This window comes from Gavialis gangeticus, unplaced genomic scaffold, assembly GCF_001723915.1.
Source record: "Gavialis gangeticus isolate Ggan-Ray unplaced genomic scaffold, GavGan_comp1, whole genome shotgun sequence".
NCBI classification, from domain to species: Eukaryota; Metazoa; Chordata; order Crocodylia; family Gavialidae; genus Gavialis; species Gavialis gangeticus.
The window spans coordinates 42,006,213-42,015,474 of NW_017729025.1; the positions used below are offsets into that span (position 1 = coordinate 42,006,213).

Here is a 9,262-nt window from a genome sequence, read left to right on the forward strand (position 1 = left end):
AGGGGTCCTCCCATGGTCCCCTCCCCACTTCTCCAGCCCTCCCCCACCTGCCTCCTACTTACTGGCATGGAGTCTGGGTCCAGCTCCCTGTGGTGGCAAGCAGGTACTGCCTGAATCTTTGGAGAGCTTCAAATTGCTTTGGACCTTTTTACTGGCCTCCCAATTCAGTTTGGATTCAGAGATTTGGCTGCCAAATTGGGCCAAATCTCCTCTGAATCGAATCAGCACCCAAAGCACTGCACAGCCCTAATGGGCAGCACAGTACAGCTCCATGGCATCAATCCCCCATGCCAGATCAGACTTCCATGAGCCAGATCAAGTCAGCCACCAATATATCCAATATATGGATGGTGCAGCCATATATTGTAGCATAATCATTTAAAACCTAAGCTTACCTAAAAAGAACCTTCAGTTTCAGTTGGGGGGAGGGTAGGAGGAGCCAATAAAAGTACTGCAAAATGCTAAGAGTACACATAAGATTGTACACAAAAAAGTTCTTTATCCTTTAGAAGGAAAGGCAGTGACCAATTGATTTCTAAAAATCCTTCTATCATTTCACACTGGGTAAATAAGAGGCCATTATTGAATGGACATTTCATAATTAAGTTTATAAATCTTTCAGAATAGCTCATTTTACTGATTTACTATAGATCCAGGCTTTGTTTTGGGCTCCACTTTTGTTTGTTTGTTTTTATCCTTATTTTCACTTATCCTAATGTAAATTTATAAAGATACATCAGTGGATACATTTTCAAAATAATCCATAGTTACATGGCTGCTACTATAGTCCAAAAATACCCCAAAGCTAGAACTGTGCACTTTTAAAAGAAGTTCTTCTTCACTGGCATTGTCAAAAATCCATATAATTCCCATTCCCACAAATGCACTCAGAGACTGCATGTATTTAGTAAGCTAAGCTATGTACCTACAGAATTATACATCTATATGGACTCTGCCTATTGAATCCCACTTACTTTATCCCCTCCCTCTTTTCAATAGCAGTCTCTTTTTCTGTGTGCAAAAAGGGATGGATTTATGGCAGTCTTCAATGAATACTACATACTAAGCTCTCATCCTGTAGTAGGGTGGACTTTAATAGAACTTCATAGGAGCACGAAGGTCTGCCAACACAGAACTCACTGATGGATTCAAGCTTTACAACAGCCTTCTTGCAAATTTTAGTAATTCAGTCAAATCACAATAACTTTCATCAGAACACTCAAAGGTTTGGCTATTGCCAAACCAAATGTCAGCTTTCTACTTTAAAAATATTCGAAGAATTAGAGGAAAATTTTAAAACCCCATAAAAACAACATAGCCTATTTTTGTTTAAATTTCCCCAAATAATCCATCTGCCTAGTCCTTAAAGATTTTAGCCTGTTGAAAGCTTTGCTAAATAACTGAAAAGAGGGAGCTAAAATGGAAACTGTTATGCAAACGAGTATGTAGTGGTTCCTTTTTATTGCATATTAAAAGATATTTTTGGAAGACAAGTTATATTACTGGACTATTTCAAAGGAAACCAACAAAAAGTGCAGGCTGTTTTTTTTAACCAATATGAGACCAACAACTTTCAAAGTGTAGTGCTGGGTCATGCTGCAGTTCAAAATGTAAAGACAATATCCTTACTGGTTTGTATAATTAAAAAAACCAAAAGAACCCTGCCAGGGCAACTGGAAATCTCCACTGTCATCATTTTTAAAAAATGTCCACACCAAATGTTTAGCCCTTTCTATTTTCCTCCTGTCTATTAGGCTACCAACAAAGTCATTTCCCTTTTTAAAGCACTGGTGGCTTCCCATTTTGCTATTTCCAAATCAGGCCTTTTGCCCTTGCCTTCAAAACCCTACAATATGAATTTGACCTCCTTCTATAGTTTCCTCAATGAGCTGGAGGACAGTTAATAAATCAATGAGCAGAAAAATACAAAAAGAATATATATACATGTTTCTGAATCACATGATCATGTGTGCACACAGCTTTCCGCCTACATCCCCCAACCCTCACTCCTTCCTCTTGATTTTCCGTACTTGAACCTTGTCTACTTATAATTCTCATTTCTTTCACCAGTTTAAATTTAGGTTATCTGTTCTTTATGGCAGGGGAGCATGTCCTGTTCTCACTGAAAATGCAACCTGGGACATTTCTTGGTATTTAAGGAAAAAGTTGTCCTTCATGATATGGACTTTTATGCTGTTGCAGCTTGACTAAGACCAGTTCATTTCCCTTAAGCCACAAAATGTTTTAACTTTTAATTTTTTGCAACTCAGAACATGTTCAAATCTCTGGCCTAGAGAGAAGAGCTTCCAGGCAGGATAAAACTAACTAACAAAATTAATGACCCATCACTACTAACATTATATCCTTTCCCACCCATGGAGATCTAGAATTTAAACTGCTTTCTGTTATACCAAATGCAAAGTAAAGGCTTAAGCAAGTATTTATTTTATTAATTAATTAGATTTATATCCTGCTGTCCCCAAAAGGAGGCACAGGGCAGCTAGTGGTATGGATGTTGCTTGACACTTTTCTTATATACTGTAATCTTAACAGAAAAAAGACAGAAAAAACAATATTCAAGGTATATGTTCAACATCAAAGTTCATTTTTGATCCATTTTGTAAGATTTCCTTTACATAATCTAATTAAGTAAACCTTTTCCTTTACTTATGAAAAAAAATCTCAATTAAAAAAGTACATTCAGAATGGAGAGCTACTCATTTAAAATCGCTCCACATTACAATAGTTATTGCTATTATATTTTCTCTTAAGTACAATATACTACCAGACAACTATTTTTTGCCAATAGCTTTGTAAAAGTATAACTCTCCAAGAGAAAAAAATGAATGTAACAGTGGTCATCTGAAGTCTGTTTACGCAGGGATTGGCAATTGGCAGGGACTTATGGCAGGGATTTATGTTTATAAATTACTTTTATTAACTGTCTGACGTATGTGGTACGTGTGTAGCATCTTATTATATATTTAAGAGTGCAGGAAAAAGCCATTCTATTGTATTTCTCAAATTCATTTTCTCCTAATCTTGTCAAGATCGGAGTGACTGAGTTGGAAGCAGACTTAATTTGTGGCAAGTTGGTAAAACTAGCTTGCATCTCAGTTGAGCAACTGAAACAAGAGAGGACTCTGAAGGAGACAGAGGTAGAAAATGGGAGGTAGGGAGGAAACTGTATTCATTATAAAATGCAATGTTTAAAATTCCCTTTATCAAATGCACTGTTGTACCAAGGTTTTAAAAATGCATGCTATCAAGAAACTGAACAAATGAATCAAACTTCACTATACAGCATACTAAAAAAAAATAAATAAATCTTAGGTGTTCCCCCTTCCCATTCCTGTTCCCAAGTACTTGCACTTATAAACAGTTTTTACCTGAGATATTGTGAATTCAGAATCCGACTCCTAGAAAAGACAAGAGACAGAGCTGTGAAATAAGAAATGAAACTACCCAAACAATGAAAGAACAAAAAAAAGCTTAAGATGGAACAGAAATAAAACATGCAAACCTAAATTAAAATAATCTGTGATCTCCATCACAACCAGGCACCTTATTATTAGATCGTATCCCTCTCCTTTCTAGAGCCAACTGAAGTCTTCCAACAGAGGTAGCAGATTTATGCAAATCACAAATTAAACACTACAACATTTTTTAATTTAAGAATATCCCACATACCATAATTAAAAGGTATCTTTAATTTATCTTGCGGGACAGCTACAATTATCAACCATTATAGCTGAGTGACATGCTCATAATATATACCAAACTTTTGGCACTGGAATTCTTGCCAATCCCTATGTATGGCATGCATGAAGAAAAAGGTTTTTCCTCAGTGTCTCATTAACAAGTGATGACTACATCATAAAAGTATTAAAATAAAGTATCTGCCTGCACATACCTTTTTATGGTGAACACAATATATTGATGCAATTCACACACACATGATCTAAGCAGTACATTTCATATTAATACTGTGGTATTGCATCTACCACTTGCACAAGTCTGAACAAAGGGGAAAACCTGTCAAAGTAATATTTAAATCAAATGAATTTGTGGGCCTAAAATTTCAATATTTGAAATTTCAGAGAACTGTTGAAGCCTTGCACGTTTCTAAAAGGAGCTGGACAATATTTCTGTAGGTTGTTTCAAGTCCTACAACTATTAGAAGCTGTATGGATTTTACACAAGAGTGTAAAATATAAAAGCTAATAGGTTTTCCAGTTTCCTAAGCAACTCAAATATAGATTAGCTTTGTGACTGTACACTGGAAAAATCTGTGTAAGATTAGCAGTGGTTCAAAATAGTTACCATATACATTAATCTAGTTACTGAAATCTATTAAAGAACAAGCTGGCAGTGACCTCTATCACTTAATACCGAGGAAGAACTGAAGATTTAATTGAAAAGCGCTTACAACATCACTTGTTTAAATTGTGAATTTTGGCAGGAGGAAGGCCCACAGGATGGGAAAAAAAGCCTTTTCTTTGTCTGAAGGTGCTCCATTCAGACACAGCTGAGACACAAATTGTTAAAAATAACCATTCCCTTGTTTTGTAAGATCTCTGGTTCAATTGCCATTAAAGTATAAAACTCTATTCAGCCTGTTGTACCTGCCTATTATAGCATATACAATCTACTATAAAATAATTTAAGAGGAGCAGGTGTTCTTACTTTCTGTATGTGCTACAAAAACTAATGAGGAAAAGGTTAGTGATACTGTGTCAGCCTTGACTCAAAAATGCTTTGATATTACAGCTGTATATCTTAACCTAAGCCTTTGCCATTCTTGAAGAAATACATTTTAAGGTCACTAAAATATTTCCTATATCATAATGTGAAATAAAGCTATGAATGTTAAAACTCCTATCATTTTGAAGAGGATGAGGGTGACTAGCTATATGTTAAAAGCTTTCACCGCCTTGAATACGCTAGGATAGAGCTGTCCAAATGCCAGCCCATGGGGTAATGGAGCCTGCAAGAGGTTAAACTGCAGCCCCTGGGCTCTCACCCAGCTACCATATTCCCCACCACCACTCTGGCTGCAACAACAGCCGGAGTCTCTGGGCTCCTCCTCCCTCCTCCAGCTTCTGCTTCCTGCCCTTGTCCCAGGGGGTGAGGCTAAGTGCAGGAAGCAGAGGATATGTCTGGGCTATGCTGGGGGGAGATGGCACCTGCACGGGGCAATGTTGGGGAGGATGACCAGCGCAGGGGTGAGAAGAGGGGTCCTGCAAGGGCATGCACTACAGTGGGAGGGAGAGGGGTCCATACGAGTACACAGAGACACAGGTAGAGTGTCTACATGGCATACACCCCGATAGCTTGAGCCTTGATTGTTGTGGCCCCCACACTCATCTGAACCCTGGGGGCCTTGTGAGTAAAGAGTTGTAGGACAAAGAATCAATGTTTTGCCTCTGTCTACACACATGAAGCCCCTTTTAAACCAGTAAGGTTATATATATAAGCATAATGGAAAGAAACCCTTAGACCCAGATTTAAAAATCCAAAGGATGTTTTAAATTAAAGTTTGTCTCTCAAGTCAACTATTAAAAACAAAAGATTTTATAAGATATGCCTTTTCAATTCTATAGCTTGAAGGAAAAGGAGTTTCTAAACAAAACAGAGATGACAAATTTTTAGATTTAAAAAAGCCTCTGACTGCAATTAGCTTCAAGCTGAATTTGATGTGATACAAGATAGTGAGACTCTCAGGATACAATGAAAAAGCAATTCAACCTGCTAATGGCAGCATTTGAGAAAAACATCACAGAACAGCAAAATGACTCTGGTCATGTACAAACATTAATTTTTAGCTGTGTGTGACAATAACTATTATCAATTGAAGATGCTTTCAGAAGCAAAGTGCCATGTGCCTGTACAGGCTACTTATATCTTAACTGTGACCTTGTTAAAATCAGGCTGCAAGCAGCAATGTTTTAAGATGAGTTCTTGCTGTGTAGATAAAATTGAGTTAATTTTTCAAACAATTTGAAAAATAACAATATAATAATAGCCAAAGATAAACCTATCAGCACTGAGAGAGGTGAAATAGTTTAAAGAAAAAAAAGCAAATTCTTAGACCAAAGGATTAAACAAACTAAAAATGAGACCTTAATTACATATCTATTACACTGTTTGGACACGTTTCCTTTAGATTGCTGAATCACTGTAGCCCTAGTTCATCAATGCTGGTTCTGTACCTTGAATCTGACATATGGAACACACAACAAATAATCAGATTAGGCTACTAATCAGGATGATCAAAAAAGACATCAGCAGAGTATATCCTCTAGGTCATGCTAACAAAGGCCCCTTTCTTATGGAAAAGGAAAAAATATTTTCATGCATTTATATCTTACAGCTAGCGTTTGGAGACACTGTTAGATATCAAGTTACCAGCAAACTTATTTTTACTATCTACTGTACATTCTTACATTTCTTAAATAATTGCAGTACGTATCAGGAATGCTTCTATATGGTAATCTTTAGAAATTTACAAAATATAACTGAATAGGAGTTGCTCAATTTTTAAAAATATTTTATCTAATTATGTTATAAGACATAGATTAAGACTATCATAATTCTTTTAAGAATAAGGGTTTAAAATAGCAAAGCAGAGTACTTAAGAGCAGTGTCTGAAAAAAAAATCCTGATATATGCACAACTGGCTGAAAGTCAATTGATAACGTAGAAAAATAAAAATAAAGCTTTTTGTATTTACTTCATATGGTTGGAGTGAATTCAGTGAAAGTTCCTTACCACCAGTTACAAAGATTTTAGAATCTGTTTCCTGACTGGATCACAAACTGATTTTCTGGATCATCAGATTAACTTGCTTTTAAAATACTAGTTTCAGGGTAAAAGCTGCTTATACTTCAATGTGTAGCTCATCAAGATACCTAGAATACAATATGATACAGTACTTTCTTTGGAGAGCATCAAGATTTATTGCCCAAGTCCATTTCTTAACTCATATTCTTTGGTAGGTTAATACTGATATTAATATTAAGTGAATATTGTATTTCATGAGTATTGGGAGCTGACAAAAATACCCACTGTTAATGTGCCCAGCACTCCATTGTAAAACCTTGCTTCCAGTCACTTGTAACTTTATCAAGTTTAAATAATTTATGATAACATTTTCCATGCTGGGATGATTTTTTTATATAGTTGTACTGTTTTTGAGAATGGTGAGCTATTTTCTTTATATTTATGACTTATAACTATTTTTCTGAAAGCTTTATTAGCACATTCATTGTTTGAAGCAGCAACCTGCATGCCAGCAGGATGATCACTAGGACAAAAACCAGGGATGATCCTACCTTGAGCAGGAGGATGGACTAGATGACTTTGTGAGGTCCCTTCCAGCCCTACTTTCCCAAAAAGACTGAGTTACATAAAGGGGGAAGCATAGTGCAACAGCAAAAGAGAATAAGAGATGTTGTGGAGATAGAAGCAGAATGGTGGGAGGAAATAAGCAAGAAGTGAAACTTGGTAGGGGAAGGAAAGAGGAACCTTTTCAATAGTACTTAAGCACCTCTAAACATTTTATTGTCTTCAACTGCTTCATCACTTAGACCATATCGTGAAACAAACTATATTGGTCCAACATTTTCAATAGTTGGAAGGTGTGTCAATGAGGCAAAAGACTGCAAGAGAAAGGATGGTCTTATGACACTTGAGTCATCCGACCTATGTGATGTTCCTCATTTCACTTAACCACCCATGCATTCATGGATTTCTCAGGGACTCTAGCAGGGCGGTATAGGGTGAAATAGGATCATATTTAGATGCCTGACATGTGGACTAAGAGCTGCCAGCTATTCTGATGTCTCAGCAAGCCCCAATCTTTATTCAAAGCAAATGAAATACAGATTGCCGTATCTGACTGTGGTATGGTTTGTCTATTGCCTGTATTTGATAGACTCAAAACAATATGCAAAGTTGGGCACAGTTTTAAAAGTGCAGATAAGAAAATGGAGTCTTGAAGCTTATTATTCCTTTTTGTCTGACCTGAATCAAGGATGAACACGTAACTGACTGTGCATCTGAAGATGCCAGGACTTGAACTGGAGACTAAGAGCATAAAACTGCACTAATGTGGCTAGACCTTTTAAAGTTTTATAAACTAGAATCCAGAATAGTGAAAAGAGGTATTTTTGGACAAGTTGCCAGTAGCAGTTCTTATTGGATTAAGATTTTCTGTCAGTTATAATAAAAAATATAGAATCCTAATGATGCTGAATAGCTGATATACCAGTTGGCTGACCACAGAGAAGACAAATCATTTTACCTTAGTCTGTCTTCTAACATAATATCTATTAAAAAAAATAAGGCTAAACTATACCTATCCATTTAGAGAATAGCCTTGTTAGATTTCACCTGGAAGACTTCTAGTGAGTGAATCTGATTCAGTTTGCTACAATGGAGAATATCCCACCTTCCAGTTCAGTTTCTTCAAATCTCAGTATCAATGCAGACAGAAGGTGTGATTACTTCTACAACATCTCCTGTTAGGAGTTATATACTCAGCCTGGGCTGTCAGATAAGAATGTTGGAAAAAAGAGTTGCATAGACATCGTATTTCTGAAATATAAATATGCCATGACATACTGTACATTCTATGATCTTAAATATATTACAACCATCCATCCAATTTTTAAAACTGTATTTCCGTTAAAGTTTTCATAGAGTTAAGTGAGATCCACTTATACTTATTGCACTTGGATATATACAGATATGTGAATAGATTTTACTCCACAAAAACATTAACTGAAATAAATTTTCAATGATCAAATTAATTAAATATAATGTAATGCACACTAAAAAATTTAAAGTACGATGCACTGTCCTCCGACTAAAATATAAATTTGGCACTCTTTTCAAAAGCCAGGTATTCCTATGACAAGGAAATTATTAAATGAGGATTTCTCAAATGACTATAAAAGGGCAAAACTGACTATATACAAAAAACTGTCAGATGGACAAAGTAAACTCCAGAGATTTTATCCTTAAATCTGTGGTTGCATTATCTGAGGCTATAAACAATAACTATCAGACTGAATTAAAATTGGAAAACAGGACTGTAAAGGACTTCCTGATATTGAAGGCAGCTACCTCTGATAACTATTTATAAACTGATCATACACTCCATGTTTAAACCTAAAAAGTTTGTGGTGTGGGGTTTTTTTGTTTTGTTTTTTGGTTTGTTTGTTGTTGGTTTTTGTTTTGTTTTGTTTTGTTTTGTTTT

At 36.0% G+C, this 9,262-nt stretch overlaps 1 protein-coding gene across 1 annotated transcript in view; it reads right to left on the bottom strand.

Moving 5' to 3' along the window:
- TTC8 (tetratricopeptide repeat domain 8) overlaps positions 1 to 3,476 on the bottom strand; it is a 74,415-nt gene extending 70,939 nt beyond the window's left edge. Inside the window, exon 1 of the mRNA XM_019518680.1 lies at positions 3,390 to 3,476. The gene's annotated coding sequence lies outside the window, so the exon portion shown is untranslated. The remainder of the gene's footprint in view (positions 1 to 3,389) is intronic.
- Between the last annotated feature and the right edge of the window lie 5,786 nt (positions 3,477 to 9,262).